Genomic DNA, 20489 nt, shown 5'->3' on the forward strand with positions numbered 1-20489 from the left:
GTTTCTTCAAAAATTGTTGCTTCAATTTCTAAGTCACTGAACTTGAACTCAACAAAAGTTTCAACCGCAAAACATTCAGGATTTCATAAACTCACGATCCATAAGAAAATCAGCCTATCTATGCTCAAAATTAAACTAATCCTAGTCTAACTATGACAAGTAAAAATGTAATAAAATCAAACAAAGAGAAGGTTAGAAAGATGTTATCATGGTGGGGTGTCTCCCACCTAGCACTTTGGTTTCACGTCCTTAAGTTGGACGTGCAAGAATTCAATGTCAAGGAGGCTTGTGCTTGAATACCTCTTTGAACTCCAACCAATGCTTGATTCTCCAATGCTCTCCGGGATCCCAAATTAACTACACCAACCTTTCAAAAAACTCCAAACCAAAATTAAGAACCCAATATTATTGATTGTCAAAGTGTATGCCGGGATCCCACACTTTAGTCGTCCATCCACTTTCTTATTGAACTTTATGCTCCCATTCGGATGGACAGATTCTTGAATTTCCCATTAGGCATTCCAAGACTCCTTGAAATCTACTCAATCGTGCCTTACGCCACCCTTGAACTCCAATTCTTGATTTGCCCTTCTTGATAAACCTTGGACCTTTTTGCCAACCAACATCTAATGCTCCACCATTTAACATCCCAAGAAAAATTTTAAGTTGATAATCCATCTTCAAGAGAGTATACTGATGTGGGCCAATGAAGTTCACTAGCGGGATGTTTACCCACTCAATTTGCACTTGGGATGGTGTCATCCTCTTGGATTCTTGTATGACGACCTACACCTCTTGGTTGACGACTTCTTCCTCATACTCTTTATTGCTTAAACTGTGTTTTGGTGGTGGTGCACTGATAAACCACTATTTTATGGTTTATCTTATGCTCAATTGAGTAGTTTTTATCAAATCTTCACCCACTTATTCATGTAAATTGCATGGTTTTACTATTCCTTCCTCATTTTATGATATATGTGAAAACATGTTTCTTATGCTTTAAAAATATTAAATTTAATCATCTCTTATTACCATTCGATGCCTTGATATGTGTGTTAAGTGATTTCAGAGATTACAGGGCAGGAATGGGTTGGAGGATGGAAAGGAAGCATGCAAAAGTGGAAGGAATACAAGAACTTGAAGAAATTGTTAAGCTGTCCAGTCTGACCTCTTCGCCCTCAAACAGTCATAACATGAGCTATAGAGATCCAAATGATGCGGTTCTAGTTGCGTTGGAAAGCTAACGTCCAGGGTTTCGATTTGATATATAATTTGCCATAGTGGCCATACAGCTAGGTGACGCAAACGTGTGCTCCACGCGGACGCATCGCAGTGACAAAAATCAGCGTGGCAGATTTCGCTCCCAGCAATTTCTGGGCTATTTTCGGCCTAGTTTCAAGCCCAGAAAACATAGATTAAAGGCTGCAAAGTGGAGGAATGAGGCGAGACAACTCATAATTCACTTTTTATAATTTAGATATAGTTTTTAGAAAGAGAGGTTCTCTCCTCTCTCTTAGGTTTTAGGAATTAGAATTTCTCTTAGTTTTAGGATTTAGGATTATTTCTTCTTCATCACAGGTTCAATGTTCCTTTAATTTATTTTCTACTTTTATTTTATTACTTTAATTGATATTTATCTTTTCAATTTAGCTTATGAACCTTTCCATGTTAGATTTGAATATTCTATTTAATATAATTTGAGGTATTTCAGATATAAGATTGTTTTATTTTATTTATGTTATGGACGCTTTCGATTTATCCAAATTATTTTCATTCAAGTAGATTTTCTTCCCTTTTGGCTTTGGTTGAGTAACTGGTAACACTTGAGTTATCAAACTCAGCTGTTGATTGAAATTGGAATTCTTTGCTGATTAATTTGTACTCCAATAACTCTAGTCTGTCCATAGGAGCTGACTAGGACTTGAGGATCAAATTAATTAGTCCGCTTGACTTTTCTTTATTTAGTAAGGGTTAATCAAAAGTGGGATTAAAACCCAATTCTCATCACACCGGATAAGGATAACTAGGATAGGAATTCCAATTCTCATACCTTGCCAAGAGTTTTCTTAACTATTAATTTATTTTTCTTGCTATTTAAATTACTTGTTCTCTATTTCAAAAACCCAAAAACATATCTTTTTACATAACTAATAATAAATCATACTTCCCTACAATTCCTTGAGAAGACGACCCGAAGTTTGAATACTTCAGTTATTTATTTTTATTGGGTTTGCTTAAGTTACAAATAAAACTTTTGTGCGAAAGGATTTTCTGTTGGATTAGGAACTATACTTACAACGAGAATTTATTTGTGAATTTCTTTACTAATAGAACCCCGAACGTCAAAATGGTGCCGTTGCCGGGGAATTGCAAACGTATGCCTTATTATTGGTTATTGTAAATATTTTTCTTATTTGTTTTCTTCGTTTTGATCTAAAAATTTTAAGTTTGATGTCATTTTATTGTTTTTCTCTTTCCTCATTAATTTCAAAAATATATTTTCTCTTTATTTTAATTAATTTTTCAAAAATTACAAAAAAAATTTCAGATTTTTATTTTAAAATTTTTATCTTATCTTATCTTAGTTTTAAATTTCAAAATTCAAATCTTTTTCAAAAATCATATCTTTTTCAAAATCTTATCTTATCTTATTTCAAAATCAAAATTTCAAATTTCAATATTTAAATTCCAAAATTCAAAATTCAAATTTCAAAATTTAAATTTAAAATTTTTAAAATCAAACCTTTTCAAAATTTAAACCTTTTTCAAATTTTGTTGTTGTTAGTATTTCTAGTTTTAAGAGTTTATTTTCACTAATTTTTATTAGTTTTTATTTCCTTTAGCTACCATGAACTCTCACAACTTTGGCTATGAGTCTGGTTACAATTATGTTGCAGGGAGAGGAGATTACCATGAGAACATGCATCAAGGATGGGACAACCAAAGATGAGAGGAGCCACAAGGATTTGATCAACCCTCTTGGCAACAACCTCCACCAACATACTATAACCAAAAGCCCTTCCAAGAGGCATACCAAGATGACGGCTATGGTGAGCACTCTTTTGATTATCAACAACCACCACCATATGCTTATGAACCGCCTCCCCAACACACCTTTGAACCACCATACTCACAAGCCCATTTCCACCATTCACCTCCATATGACCCTAACCCGTATCCACCATATTAACCACCATATGAACCATACATAGCACCACCACCTCAATATACATCATCTCCATATCCTTATCAAGAGGAACCACCTTCGTGTTATGAGCCCTTTCTCCCAACAAATGAACCCTCTTATCCACCCCAAACCTCCATGGAAAACACACTTACCTCTCTCACTAGTCTAACCTCTACTCTCCAAGCTCTTATATCCCGTATGAACCAACCCTCTACCCCCCAACAGTCAACCCTCAAGCTCTAGTGCACTTCCTTTTCAACCACAGAATGATCTCTCCATCCCATTACCACCATCCATGGAAGAGCACCCACCCTATGAACCGTATGAATCATACATAGAGCCACCCCAATTTCAACCCAATTACTCCCAAGAACCACCACCTCAATATTCACCATCTCCATATCCATCAATCCAAAAGCAAGATTATCCCAGTTATGCTATTGACATGGAACAAGAGAGAAGGGATCATCTTCGCGAATCCATACTTCATAAGGAGCTAGAGGAGGCATTAAAGGTGAAGGTAGAAGAGACCTTTGCAGATGAAGGAGTAGTTGAAGGGAGTTGTCATAGAAAGGGAATCATTAAGGAGGAGTACGATTTTATACTAAAACAACTGAACGAAGTTGCAATAGTTAAAACAAAAGCGAAACCTCCATGGGAAAGTCAAGTCATAGAGCCTTCTTCCAAGGTGTTTGATGTTGATGTTAAGGAAGGTGTACAACCTCCAAGGCATATCATAGTTGAAGACTTAGAGGAAGATGATCAAGAGATGGAGATTCAAGAAGAAGATGCACAACCTTCCATGCCCTTGGTGAGCAATGAAGAAGAGATTGAATTGGAAGAAAGCTACCAAGAGGAAGAGGTTGATATTGAAGAAGCTTGCAAAGTGGTGGTAGTTGTAAAAGAAGAACACAAAGGAGTAGAGCTTGCAAGTTCATTAGAAACACCTCTACCAAGGCCATTACTGTCCAACACAACATTCAAGTGGGTAAAATACCTATCCTTAACCTTTACTTTCTCACTTGAATATGGGCTACTTGAGACGGATGGTCAGCTTAGAGCTCTTTGTGGCTTTAAGAGTAGGAGAAAAATATTTAGTGATAGAAGTTTCCCTGCAAGGTTTAATACGGTTGCACACTTCAAGCTGAAGTGCAAATATTGGTGTAGAGCTCGATTGAATGGGTTTAGGAGGCTGTTTGGATGCCGTAGTGAGAATTTGGATTGCTCACCACCCGGATGGCATTATCATGTTCCACTTGAAGACGGGTGCAGCAACAAGATTTGGGATCCAGGCATATATGAGGATCAAATTTGGGAGCTCAAAGCTTGTGAAGAACTCCATCAAAGCTTGAGAAATTCACTTGGTATTGATAGAGCTTATTGGAAGTCCAAACATTGGTGGAAGTTTCAGGATGAGTTCAAGCACAAGCCGCCATGACAAGAAGCTCACCAAATGTCCAACCTAAGGACTTTAACTAAAAGTGCTAGGTGGGAGACAACCCACCATGGTATGATTGTTCCTTTTTCAATTATAATTTTATTTAGTTTTGTTTGTTTTTTAGTTTTATTTTATTTTATTGAACCTGGAATTATTCATAACATCTACATCAGCATCTGCATACTGCATTCTGCATTTTGCATAAAAAAAAAACGCACGCGACGCGTAAGTGTCGCTGACGCGTCCGCGTCACCAGTGCATTAGGAAGAAAAGAAAAGTGAACAAAAAGTCACGCAAAAGTGTGGCTGGAGGCGTTGTGCCCACGCGACCGCGTCGCTGACGCGTTCGAGTCATTTGCGAAATAGCCTCCCCACCCGTCCGCGTCACCCACGCGAACGCGTGGCCCTGTAAAATCGACGTAAATGGGTGTATGGCAGCAAGTTATGATGGAGTGGGGCTGGAACCATGCTAAGAAGCACAAGCCCTACCACGCAAACGCGTGCTCTATGCGTCCGCATCATTTTTCAAAAAATGGCCACTCACGCGATCGTGTCACCCTAAATTTTGACAAAATGAGTTTGAAACAGAGAGTTGTGCATGCGCGCGGCTGCACTCGCGCGAATAGCACAAATCAGGACACGCGTCCGCGTCCGCGTCACCTGCGCCGCACAGTTTATCCAAATCAGCGCCAGAATTCCTATTTTTTCTTCCCTAATCCTAATTCTTTCTCCCTCCTTCTTATTTTTTTCTTCCTCCTTTCTTACTTTCTTTTTTTTCATATCTTTAACTTCTCATCCTTCTTCACTTCCATTCTATTTTATTTATTTGCAAACTTTCATCCATTGCATTCATATTTTTTTGCATATTTTTCCATTAGGTGTTAAATTTTCTTATTCAACTGCTATATCTTTTCTGGCATTATTTTGGTGCTCAGTGACTTGTTTTACACTATTGGGTAATATTATTTAAGTCAATACCAGTCTTTTATGATACATTTGTTCCCTTTTGCATTGACATGAGTTTATATTGTCTCTCATTGCCCACTCTCTTTCCCATTGTTGCAATTTTTGCACCACCGGTATGCCATGTGCTTCTATTGTTTTCTCACTTGCATGTTGTAGCTACCATGTACTTGAGACCCTCATTATTTGGCATTAACCCAACCATATTTTATTTGTTTCCTATCTTTGTTTTTGGGTTGCTTTTCTTCCTTTTTCTCTTCTTTCAGGATGGCCACCGGGAAGAGAACCGGAAGACGTCTAAATGGGGGCAACAGACAAGTCTATCTGCACAATCCTTGGAGAAAAGCATCAGTTGAAGCAACCCATCCACTTGCACATCTTAGCATACACCGAGGACAGTGCAATCTTTAAGAGTGGGGAGGTCGATACCGATCTCCATGAGTTAGTTATTTTCTTCTCAACACCAATATTTTATTTTATGCATTTAGCTACTGCTTGGTTAAAGTAATGAGTTTCTTTTTAAGACCCTATTTTTGAAAAATTCACTACAAGAAAAATACCCATTCAGCCACACTTTTTTTAAGCTACATTTGAAAAGCATATAGGCTACGCTTTTCTCCATGTTGCCTTTTTATAAGAGAAAAGGATACACAATTGCAGCATCATTTAAAAAGTGTAGCCTTAGGTATTATAGAAATTACTTATAAAGCGTAGCCATAGGTTGATATCTATAGGTTCACTTTTCGTATCAAAGAGGACGCTTTTAGAGGGTAGCCTATTTGTTAAATTTTGGGTGCATTTTAAAAGTGATGCCTAATGTATCTAGAACAAAAAACTTAACAATTTGTGAATTTTTTTTCTCTTTTTCCTGAAAGCAAAGTCACACTTAGTAAAATTTTTGTCATTCCCTCCAAATCTCACTCATCACCTCCAAAGCACGCACATTCATCCCCTTTCTGTAAACCCTTGAAATCTTACTGACCATCACTCACCCTGCCTCCAAAGCTCACCATCGTCGCCCCCCATTCACTCTCTTCATTCTCGCCATTGACCCTCTCACTCTCACTTTCGCCATTGACGCTCTCACTCTCGCCATTGACCTTCTCACTACAAGAAGAAACCCTCTCAATCTCGCCAGTGACCGTCGTCACCCCCCACTCACTAGTCACCCGCACTCACCACTCTCCACATTGCTGCACCACTGATTGTCGCTCCTCTTCGCCATCTTGCACTGATGGTCGCTGCGCCGCCCTCACCATCGTCGCTGCGCCGCTCTCACCATCGTCATCTCTGTGCTTCTCATTATCGTCTTCTCTGTGCTCACATCATTGAATAGGCATATAGTGATTTCTATTTGGTTCTGAAATTTCAGAGGCTTAGGATTCCAAATTTAGGGGTTTTAATTTGGGGGTTTTAATCTATGAAATATGAATTTGTGAACTGCAATTTGATGACATGCATGCTGTTATTGATGAAGATGTGTGGTATTTTAGGGTTTGTGAACTGTAATTTAATATACAGCTTGTGTATTTTAATTTCTTTGTATATTTTTGTTTTTGAGACTGAATCCAAATGTAGCCTTAATAATTATCTCAATGAATAAGTTGGCTTTCGTTTCTCTGTTTTCAGCTTTGATTTCTCTATTTTCAGCCTTATATAATAAAACAAAGGACAGAATTTCAATTGGATCCCAATTTCTTTTAAGTAAATATAATATTTACTAATAAATGTAAACAAAATATTTATATTATTTGTTGTCATACCCTGTTGAATATGAAACGAATCTACCAGTCGATTTTGCCATTTTGATTATATCCGGTAGAAAAATTTTACTTTTGATAAATGGTTTTTGATTGGTGAGCTGGTTCTGAAATTTGATATCAGACATTATATAGTATCTGAAATTAAATTGAGGATGTGACAGACTTGGATGATGTTGTAGTAACTATGAGTTTGGGTTGGGAAATTTTTTTTTTGTTCTCTTCTCACATACTTTTAATTTTTTTCCCCTTGAGTAGTCATACTAAACCTTTTGGTTCAGTTATTATTGTCTATTGTGAATGGATTTTGAGTGAAAAGCTTTGTTGTTTATGATGATTGATGAAGAAGCTTCCCTTTCCATCCACAATTACTTGTTCTATTAGGAATACACAAGCTCAAGAAATATTCCAGCACTTCTTTTTTATTTTTTTCCTCTGATTTCTCCAATTCAAATCAATTTGCACTTTTTAAAACTTGAATAATTAAAATCCTGTGTGTAGAGCAGTGTCAATATTAGAAAATAGATTTTATATATAATAGATTTTGATATGTCAAAGTAGTCGAGTTACATTTTAGCTTTTCGTATCTGATGTTGCTGTCATATGCTTACCGAATCAATTGGATTGTGCGTAAGAATTTCTTTTTTTGCATTATTTTCATCATGCTATGATGCTATTTTTGAGTTTGAATTGCAATTTGTTCAGATATATGAGATATTGTTGAGATATTGCTGCTGGAATTCTTGAGTTTGAATTGCGTTTTGATTAATTGATTTTCATACTTAGTTCTTTCTCCAACCACTAATCTGTGATTGTGTTTTTATATTTAGAAATAAAATATGATTTTGTTATTGTTATTCATTCATCTATTGCCTCCAAGATTTGATTGTTCTTTGTGTTTCTTTTCTTCTCCTTTTTTGTTTAAGTCTTTTGCTGCTTTTTGTTGAGCCCGAGCTCTAAAATTCTTCTGTTTCTTTTGTTTATGTTGATCTGCTTTTTTTTTAATTTTCTCCACATGAAAATTAATAGGCTAATTATAAGATTTATTTTTCTTTTGTGGGATTTGCTTGTTCTTTTGGTTTGGACAGGGAAGGTTAACAAAATCAGACTTTGATCCTATATTGAATATGGTGTATGCAATAAAAAGGCCTATATATATATATATATATATATATATATATATATATATATACTAACCAAATCATTGCATTTGTACTTCTTTATACAGTAGCTTTATGCTTTTAGTTTGAACCTATCTCTAACACAATGTATAAATTATGATATGACATTAAAATATAATACACAGTAGTAATCGATTCCTTTGCCTAGTCAAACACACATGAATTAATTCTTAATATGTGCAGAAAAGTATATGGACTAAATCCTAGTTGTAATGAACTTAAATAATTTAAAAAGGCTTTAGTATTAGTTTTACTTTTAAAAAATTATGGTTTGAAAATCGGATTTTTTAACCGGTTTAAAACCAGTTTCTCTTTATAATCTGGTTCCAGTTTCATTTAACCATAAAATTGGTTCTAAAGTAGATACAGTTTGGATTTTTTAAAATCCAAACCATGCCCACCTCTACCAGTTACATCTTTTCAACACTAAAATGTCTATTTTCTTATTATTATCACTATCTTCATATAGCCCAATGTCCTTTTTCATATGTTTTCCTTTATTCACAAATTCAATATGTGATAAACGAAATTCTAATTAATAACCATATTTATACACTTAAAATTTTGTTTTTTTTTACATTATTTGTTGAATGATTTAATTGCTGCTGCTGCTGGGTCCCAAATCTGTTTTATTATATCAATTTAATTCTTACTAAATGATGATTGTGCTAAATTCGTGGTTAAATGTTTGCATATGACAATTACAATTTTTTTTCTTTAATTTTTACAATTATCGTGATTAAGATTGAAGACGAAATTTTTTGGTTAAGGTCTTCCAAGCAGATTTTGTCAAAACGTTGATCGTGTCATGACAAGGTACAATGCATACTTTAATTCTTTTGATTTGTTAGTTTTAAAATTGTAATTTAACTTATTATATGTGTACTATAAATTCTATGTTTCTCTTTATTTGTTTTACCTCAATGGATTTTTAGAGAATTACTTCTTGCATTTGTTGTGTATCTTGGTCTGAGTTTCAACTAGTCCACCTGCTATTCCACTGTTGTGATGGCTTATAATAGGTTATATACTTATATATTTTATATTTATGGTCTGTGAGTGATTCAACACATTAAGAATCAGTTTTTCAACACATCCATAATAGTTTTTCTTTGCACCTGCAAACCACAATTTTGTGTTTGTTTTCCTTCTTTATTCTCTCTCTCTCAGAAACTGTGTATTTACCAAACTTCTTTTTTTCCTTTTACTAATGCTAAGGTAAAAGTAAACCAGGATAAGAAAAAAAATCAAGAATTTTGTTACTAATGATTTATTTAATTTTCAATCCCATTCGTTTTAGTTATAACTTACAACTTAAGCATAAGGCTTCTTCTTGTATTTTGTTTCTCATTTTTACATTTTATAAATTGGTGTCCTACCTTGTCTGTGTATATTCCAGGCCAAAATTATTTTCTTTTTGTCTAAAAAAGATTGGTTTTTGTTCCTTATATTCTTTCTCCTCCTTGCTATGGAATGAGAAAACTTGGAGACTATCACAAGTGTGTTGCCTTGCTCTTTATTTTGATATTCTATTCTATGAAGATCTATGTTATATTCTATGAAAGAAAATGCATAGAAAAATGCTATAGGGACATATCAAGATTGTGTTAAAGGAAATGGAAGAAAGAAACACCTGCAAATTTTCATGGTTTGAATGAAACAAGATAATACATAATTCTTTGAATTCACCTATTCTTTCGTGACCATGTTATTTTTTTAGTATATGCTTTCTTCGTTTGTTATGTATACGTGTTCCATTTAATTTTTATAATTATGAATGTCATTATGAATATTTTTTTAAACTACTTTTTTATATAATTATGCAGGATAACAATGAAAATTAAGCAATGAAGATTAAGCTGACTATTATTGTGGTTTATTGGCTAAGATAGAGTGCTATTTAGAATCCTTATATGTATGGTTGACTAATGACTTTTATTAGAAGATACTTTTATTGGCTAAGTGATATTATGATTTTGATATGGCTATGCTTACTTTAGTGTGAGATGTATGAATATATTTTGGATCAATATTATAAATATATTTTGGTTAGAGATAATTTTTATTATTTAAAGAAATTATTTAGTATAATTATGTATTTATTTTTATTTTGTAATATTCAACTCATTTAAAGAAAAATACAGAATTATTATACATGTAATCATATTAACTATTATATATACAGAAAAAAACTAGACCTAAGGTTACACTTATATAGAGTAGCTATAGTATACAAAAAAAATGAGACCTAAGGTTACACTTATATACAGTAGCTATAGTATACAAAAAAAAGAGGGACCTAAGGCTACGCTTATAAAAAGTAGCTATAGTATACCATGTGGCTACGCTTTACTGGTGATGCAGTAAGGTTGAAAAGCGTAGCCTATTCTGAAAAAATGAAAGCTGAAAAGCGTAGCCTTTGAGAATAGGCAACGGCCGAATAGGAATCACCCCAAAAAGCGTAACCGTAGCCCAAAAAGCGTAGCCGTAGCCTAAGACATCATTTTTTCAACTTTTGGCTACACTTTTCAAGTGTACCTGAATGGGTGTTTTTCTTGTAGTGATTTCACTAATTTAAATCAAAACTTTTGTGTTAAGTTTGTTTGAAGTTGTACTTGGAACATGGTTTTTGAGCCAAAGAACACACAACCTGTGAGATTTTGAGCTTATTTATATGGTTACATTATTTAACCATAAATATTTTATTCTTGTATGTTTTCTTCTCTATGATTACAATCTTTACTTTGTTTCAGTCTATATGTCCATTATTTAGTGTATTTATATGCTTGCATATGATTGAGGCCATATTTGATTATTAACTCACTTATCCCAAATAGCCTACCCTTTCAATTACCTTTGTTAGCCACTTTGAGCCTTTTAATCCCCATTTGTTCTATATTTTACCACATCACTAGCCTTAAGCAGAAAAACAAGTAATTACCTGGTTTGAATCTTTGGTTAGCTTAAGATAGAGATCGTGTGTCAACTAAATGTGGGAAAACTGTGGGAACATAGGTTGATAGGGAATGTGTTGTGCTTCTACTTCATTTAAATATTGGGAATTTGGATACCTACTCATGTGAGACCATAAAAATTAAAAGTCCATGTGCATTGATATGTTATGTTTACTTGTATATATATATATATATATATATATATATATATATATAATATATATATATATATAAGGAGACAAAATTACCCCAATGCTAAGTTTAATAAAAGATCAATGTATATGTGGTGAAATTAAAGAAATATTTGGTACATGAGCATATGATACAAAAGTGGGAATTATGGGTAGTTAGGCATGAAATTAGAGTTACATAGAGTGTGTGTGTTAGGTGAGAGCTTAGGCTATTCAATGATTCAATTTATAGCTCACTTAGCCATATATATATATACCCTCACCCTTACCTTAGCCCCATTACAACCTTGAAAAGACCTCATGATGTTTGCATTGATACATTAAATATTTGTTGATTGGTTAGATGAAGAACAAAGTTTAGAAAGCATAATTAGGAAATAGTAGAGTGATTGACCCTAGACACTTGAGAGATTAGAGTGATATACACTACTAGTAAGGGTTCAGTGCTTGATTCTATGTCCCCTGCTTTCATGAGCTATATTCTTACAAGTTTACTTGTTTTCACTGTATAATTTGAATTAGTGGAATTTGATTTATATTTGTCTTGGAGAACTTATTTGTTTCTAACCAAGTAGATAGAAACATCTTAGCATGTAGTTGCATTCACATTCATAGGTTGCATTGCATGAGTCTTGCTTTTTCCTACTCATTTATTTTATCTCCTTAAGCTAAGCATGAGGACATGCTAATATTTAAGTGTGGGGAGGTTGATAAACCACTATTTTATGGTTTATCTTATGCTCAATTGAGTGGTTTTTATCAAATCTTCACCCACTTATTCATGTAAATTGCATGGTTTTACTATTCCTTCCTCATTTTATGATATATGTGAAAACATGTTTCCTATGCTTTAAAAATATTAAATTTAATCATATCTTATTACCATTCAATGCCTTGATATGTGTGTTAAGTGATTTCAGAGATTACAGGGCAGGAATGGCTTGGAGGATGAAAAGGAAGCATGCAAAAGTGGAAGGAATACAAGAACTTGAAGAAATTGCTAAGCTGTCCAGCCTGACCTCTTCGCACTCAAACGGTCGTAACTTGAGCTATAGAGGTCCAAATTATGCGGTTTCAATTACGTTAGAAAGCTAACGTCCGGGGCTTCGATTTGATATATAATATGTCATAATGGCCGTATAGCTAGGCAATGAAAATGCGTGCTTCACGCGGACGCATCGCAGTGACGAAAATCAGTGTGGCAGATTTCGCTCCTAGCAATTTCTGGGCTATTTCCGGCCCAGTTTCAAGTCCAGAAAACACAGATTAAAGGCTGAAAAGTGGAGGAATGAGGCGAGACGACTCATAATTTACTTTTCATAATTTAGATGTAGTTTTTAGAGAGAGAGATTCTCTCCTAGGTTTTAGGAATTAGGATTTCTCTTAGTTTTAGGATTTAGGATTATTTCTTCTTCATCACAGGTTCAATGTTCCTTTAATTTATTTTCTACTTTTATTTTATTACTTTAATTGATATTTATCTTTTCAATTTAGCTTATGAACCTTTCCATGTTAGATTTGAATATTCTATTTAATATAATTTGAGGTATTTCAGATATAAGATTGTTTTATTTTATTTATGTTATGGACGCTTTCAATTTATCCAAATTATTTTCATTCAAGTAGATTTTCTTCCCTTTTGGCTTTGGTTGAGTAACTGGTAACACTTGAGTTATCAAACTCAGCTGTTGATTGAAATTGGAATTCTTTGCTGATTAATTTGTACTCCAATAACTCTAGTCTGTCCATAGGAGCTGACTAGGACTTGAGGATCAAATTAATTAGTCTGCTTGACTTTCCTTTATTTAGTAAGGGTTAATCAAAAGTGGGATTAAAACCCAATTCTCATCACACCTTATAAGGATAACTAGGATAGGAATTCCAATTCTCATACATTGCCAAGAGTTTTCTTAACTATTAATTTATTTTCTTGCTATTTAAATTACTTGTTCTCTATTTCAAAAACCCAAAAACATATATTTTTATATAACCAATAATAAATCATACTTCCCTGCAATTCCTTGAGAAGACGACCCGAGGTTTGAATACTTCAGTTATTTATTTTTATTGGGTTTGCTTAAGTAACAAACAAAACTTTTATGCGAAAGAATTTTCTGTTGGTTTAGGAACTATACTTACAACGAGAATTTATTTGTGAATTTCTTTACTAATAGAAACCCGATCGTCATGCACATTCCTCCTCAACATACTTCATACCAAACGGAGGAAGGTTCAACAAATTCAGTGATGTCATTGGGTGGTGTGAGAGTGTCTTCAATGGTGGAGTCCATCCCTTACTCAACCCCTTCTAGAGCCTCAATTACTTCTTCCAATTTAATGTTCTTATCCACCTTCTTTGACAACTTATGATTCACCCCTTTCTTCTTCCACTTGAGCTTCCGTGCTTTCCTTCATGCCGCACTCTTCACTTTGGTTGTGGCATGAATGTGGCGAACCTAAACGGACTAAAACTTCGGCCATGGTGGTTGATGAGCGGATAATTTATACGCTTTTAGGCATTATTTTAGGTAGTTTTTAGTAAGATCTAGCTACTTTTTAGTATATTTTTATTAGTTTTTGAGCAAAATTCACATTTCTGGACTTTACTATGAGTTTGTGTATTTTTCTGTGATTTCAAGTATTTTCTGGCTAAAATTGAGGGACCTGAGCAAAAATCTAATTCAGAGGCTGAAAAAGGATTGCTGATGCTGTTGGATTCTGACCTTCCTACACTCGAACTGAATTTTTTGGAACTACAAAAACCCAAATGGTGCGCTCTCAATTGCGTTGGAAAGTAGACATCCAGGGCTTTCCAACAATATATAATAGTCCATACTTTGCTCAAGTTTTGACGACGCAAACCGGCGTTCAAACGCCAACTTCCTGCCCTATTCTGGCGTTAAACGCCAGAAACAGGTTACAAGCTAGAGTTAAACGCCAAAACAGGCTGCAAACTGGTGTTTAACTCCAAGAGAAGTCTCTACTCGTGAAAGCTTCAATGCTCAGCCCAAGCACATACCAAGTGGGCCTGGAAGTGGATTTCTGCATCATTTACTTATTTCTGTAACCCTAGTAACTAGTTTAGTATAAATAGAACTTTTTACTATTGTACTCACATCTTTTGATCATCCTTAATCTTTGGACGTTTAGTCCTTAGACCGATCTTTGATTAGTCTTATGCTATCTTAGACTTTTATGGAGGCTGGTCATTCGGCCATGCCTAGACCTTCATCACTTATGTATTTTCAACGGTGGAGTTTCTACACACTATAGATTAAGGTGTGGAGCTCTGCTGTTCCTCGAGTATTAATGCAAAGTACTATTGTTCTTCCATTCAATTCAAGCTTATTCTTATTCTAAGATATTCACTCGTACTTCAACCTGATGAATGTGATGATCCGTGACACTCATCATCATTCTCACTTATGAACGCGTGCCTGACAACTATTCCCATTTTACTTGCAATAGCTAGAGTGTGTATCTCTTGGATTCCTGGTCCATGCGTTTGATTGCCTCTCCTGACAACAGAGCCTTCAATTCCTTGAGATCAGAGTCTTCGTGGTATAAGTTAGAATCAATTGGCAGCATTCTTGAGATCCGAAAAGTCTAAACCTTGTCTGTGGTATTCCGAGTAGGATCTGGGATGGGATGATTGTGACGAGCTTCAAACTCACGAATGTTAGGCGTAGTGACAGATGCAAAAGGATCAATGGATCCTATTCCAACACGAGTGAGAACCGACAGATGATTAGCCCTACGTAACCCGTAGCTGAACCATTTTTACTGAGAGGATGGACGGTAGCCATTGACAATGGTGATCCCCCTACATACAGCTTGCCATAGAAAGGAGTATGAAGGATTGGATGAAGGCAGTAGGAAAGTAGAGATTCAAAAGGGATAAATTATCTCCATACGCTTATCTGAAATTCCCACCAATGAATTACATAAGTATCTCTATCTTATTTTATGTTTTATTTATCTTTTATTTATCAAAAATCTATAACCATTTGAATCCGCCTGACTGAGATTTACAAGATGACCATAGCTTGCTTCAAGCCAACAATCTCCGTGGGATCGACCCTTACTCACGTAAGGTTTATTACTTAGACGACCCAGTGCACTTGCTGGTTAGTTGTGCGAAGTTGTGAAAAAGAGTTGAGATTACAATTGTGCATACCAAGTTGTTGGCGCCATTGAAATCATAATTTCGTGCACCAGTGGTCATGATATGCTCTTCTTGCTCTTGGACAAGCACCCGGAGTGGTTTTTCTGTGGATTGGTCACTACATGGAGATGGGGCTTGAATCGATGGATGTTGAAAAACATGAGGGTAAGGATCTTGACTTTGTACATAGGGAGGTGGTGGCTCAAAAGAATTTTGAAGGAAATGGGGTTGGACTGGCTCATATGGTAGGTAATAAGGTGGATAAGCATTTGGATTACATGAATGTTGTTGGTGGTAGTGGTGTGGAGTTTGAAAATTTTGTGGTCGAGAGTTATCTTGGATGAATGGTTCATAAGCAAATGGTGGTGGAGGTTCATAATCATGGTAAGACCCACCATATCTTTAGTTTCGGTATGCACCAATGAAAAAGTTTTGCTTATTGTGATATGGGGGGTGGTTGTAGCCAAGAAAGATGTGTGCACTCTTATAACTCCTCTTTCGGTTGACTTCCCATCCCATGATGTGATTCGACATTTGTATTGTCATTCCCTGTAACATGGTAGCAACCAAACTCCAATGCGAAAGGGTGATAGCTCATGGAAAAAGAAAATACAAGATGAAATACAAAGGTATTAACAAATAAGGAGAATCGATCCTTACTATCAACAAAAGTAAGGAATCAACCAAAAAGTAATCTAATAGTTAATAATTACAAAACTATTTAAATAAAGGTACTAGCTAACAATTAGTGTCAAGTGACAAACAAAAATCAAGTATTCACACTATTCACATATTCACAACAACCAAAATTATGGCACTCAATTGCACTTAGTTCCCTGGTAACAGCGCCAAAAACTTGTTGAATGAAAATTGTGCCAGTTCATATTTTCTCAATAGAAAATAAGCGTTTCGTTGCGAATATAGACCAAACCGACAAATAACTCCCACGATCAAAGTTTAATTCAAAGGCTTGTCACAATCGAAACAAATATTAACTGGGAGTTTTAAATCCTGGGTCATCTTCCCTAAGAACTAGTAACCACAAGTGCACAAGTTTGGTTGTGATAAATCGGGGGTTTTCAATAATTAAGCAAACAATTGAAGAAATTAAAGGACAACCAAAATTACAATTAACGAGCTAATCAATGAATTAAAGAACTATCTATATAGTATGAACAAGTAAAGCTTAAAATGATTGAATTGTGATTCAAAACATAGATGGAGCCTTGGCTTGGGTTGAGTTAGGGAATTCCTTCATTGTCATAACCACAACTATGATAATTATAATGGATTAATCTCACCTAGTTGACCCGTAACATCAAAGAGTAAGTCAAGTGAGCATAGTTGTTCTTAATCCACAAATCCTAGCTAACTTACTAATTATCTTAGTAAAAAACTAGCATTAGTGGAAATAAGAGCAACTAACAATCCAAAAATTATCACTAAATGTCGGATATTATGACTCTAGTATCCCATATACTCATGTTCCCCAAGCCAAGGAGTGGAAATTTACTTCATAATCAAAATTGGCATTTCAACAAACACATGGTAGGCATATTCGCAAAAATGACAAAATTGCAAAAATACTTAAAGTTATGAACAACCAATGAACAAAATCAACAATGGTGACTTAACAAACATATAATAACCACTAAACATTAAATTCATTAACTAAAACTCAAACTTGCAAAAGTATATATGTATTGATAAAGTGAATTAAAATATAAGAAAGTGTAGAGTAAGTAGTGTAATTAAAAGAGAAAATTAAGGAATATTTACAATAGAAACAAGCTAGAATCCAAGATCAAAAATGAAAAATGAAAACTTGTAGTATAAACCCTAACTAAACCCTAAGAAAATTGAGAGAAAACCTAAGCTAAAAACTACCTAAAACTATCTAAAAAATATGCCTAAGTGTATTGTGTGTTGTATGGTATGTTCTCCCCTTGCTAGCCCTTCCTTATATGCTTTAGACCAATCAGAAATGGGCTAAAAAGCCTTCAAAATCCTGATCCACGTGACTTTTTAATGAAGTCATGCGCTGGGACTTGTGCGTACGCACACTGGCTTATTTTTCATCTCGTGCATATGCACAGGAAGTTGTGCGTACGCACACTCTGAAATCCTATTCTCATTTGTTTCTTCATATTTTCTCCCATTTGCATGCTTCTTTTCCACTCTTATCAAGCCGTTCCTACCTATTACACCTGAAATCACTCATCAAAAACTATCAAGGCATCGAATGGAATGAAAGTGGAATAAAATTGATTAAATTAAACACAAAAGAGCATGTTTTCATAATTAGACACAATTTAGAGAGAAAACACAAAAGTATGCTATTTAAGTGAATAAATGTGGGTTTATATGATGAAATCCATTCAATTTAATCAAAAATTTACCATCAAATATGGATTCATCAGTTGTATGCTAACTAATATACATGTGTGTGTGTGTGTGTGTGTAAATAGTGTACATAGTGTCTATTATGCTTATCCTTGAGGTTCATGTTATTGTTTTTCATATTTAATTTTACATCATCATTTGTCTACACATAATTAGTTTTCCTGTGACCCTTTTTGTGTTAGAAAGAAAAAGTTTTTCTGAAACACGAATTCGTACTAACACGATTACAGGCTTAATAATAAATATTAGCTAAGTTTTTTGGTAACAAGTTGGTGACACTCGGTTTTCAGTACAATTATGACATACTAGAAATTGGGTCGTTACACTAATTAGTGTTATTAATATATTCTCTTTGCAGACATGATGACAGGTAGCAGAGGTAGAACAAGTGGGTCTTATGGTTATGGTAGATGGAGGGTTTTCACCGTATCCCCAAGGACTGCTCAGTCATCCCCATCTACTCCGACTACCCCATTGATCTCTGTGAAATCACAGGTGGGTCCAGCAGACCAACAATTCATCATGGTCCTGAACGCAAACTACGTGCAGTGCCTCCTTTTGCTATGCCCCTCCGCCCCCTATAGCTCCAGCGACAGAGCCCACAGTGGGTGAATCCTCTATTGTGTCCCAGCCAGATGCCCCCCCACGACCGCCCGTGATACAGATGGAAGATTTGGCAGACATGCGTGCATACTATTTTAATGTCTTTTATCCACAATTTATGTTGAATATGTTAAGTTTTATGTGTATTTTATGTGTTTGCTAATCTTAAGGATTTCATTAATAGGTTTTCACCAAACAACAATGCATGTACATAAGAGATCTCCAACATGATTAAGTCCATATACAGCACCGCATGTCCGAGTTACACGAAGATCCCTGCTGAGACCAGAGAGCGATGGTTTCTGAACTGGGCGGTAAAAACTCAATAATATTGTTGAATTAACTATATTTCAACTTTTTTTATTTTAACTAACTAATGTTGTTGAATTACTTTGTGTAAGAGAAATTTATCTGGGATAAGGAACATGATATCTTGATTAGGAAGATCTACGACCACCGGGTAGCTAAGCAACTTCAGCAGATGGTGTAGGACTTTCGTCAGGGGTGCGACAACCTAACTTTTTGGCTCCTTCCAGATCTTAAGAAGGAACTGGACATTCATTTTAGTACTGATGAGGGGTTCAAGTCATTTTAATATGTATAGTCTAAGTCATTGGATCGTGAGGCAACATTGGCGGAGACCTTCAAGCATACACATACATTGAAGGCCAACAAGGAGAGATTTGTTGATGAGCGATTTGCAGCTCATTATGTGAGTTTCAATTAATTCTAACTTTGAAATTTATTCAGTTTAAAGTCAATTAACTGTCATCATAATCACAACGTGTGCTACACAGGAGGACTACACAGAGACTGAAGGCCGCGACCTAGCAATCTTAGCCGCCTAGTGAATATGACCCCGCCAGCTCTGATGCATCGGTGGTAGATCCTGATAAGGCTTGGCGCGAGACCGTTTCTGAGCCCTACACAAATTGTGTCTCAGGGTTAGGTTCGTTCTTTGCCAGTGACCTCCGCATCTTTGCATTGGCAGTTTCATCTGCTTCTGCCTCTATCACCAGCTCTGCCGATCCCGAGAAAGTTGTTTACTTAAGGGAAGAGGTGCAGAAGATCACACAGGAGCTTCACCAACAAGTTCAGTAGTCTGAGCAAAGGTACAACGAGCTTCTTGCACCCGTGAGAGGAGCTACTGCCATCAGTTCAAACTTGACGGAGAAGCTAGAGCGGCCAGAGCATTTACGAGAGCAGATGGAGGTGTATAACGAGCAGATGCACGCTGGTACCAGCAGTAACACTGCTGATGGGGCACGGTGTCAGTGCTACCTAATTTGCTACCTCAGTAGGGGGAAGACAATGATGACGATGACTATTACTCGAGTCTGTAGGATTTAAGGATTTAATTTATTTCATGTATATTTCATTATATTCTACTTTGTTTGACTTTTTATTATATTTTGACCATTGATATTTAATAAAATCATTAGTTGATTTCTTGTAATTTTGAATTTCTGACCTAATTTTGTAAATAAAAATTTTAATTTGACTACTAATTGTGAGCTAATTGTGAAAAAAACCACAACTACTGTAGGATTTAGCGAGAAAAAAAAATCCGAATGTACTTGGGCGCCATAAAACATATTATGGCGTCAAATCCGACGGTAATCATCAACTTAGTTTCGTCGTATTA

Source organism: Arachis stenosperma, chromosome 1 (assembly GCF_014773155.1).
Source record: "Arachis stenosperma cultivar V10309 chromosome 1, arast.V10309.gnm1.PFL2, whole genome shotgun sequence".
Lineage (NCBI taxonomy): Eukaryota > Viridiplantae > Streptophyta > Magnoliopsida > Fabales > Fabaceae > Arachis > Arachis stenosperma.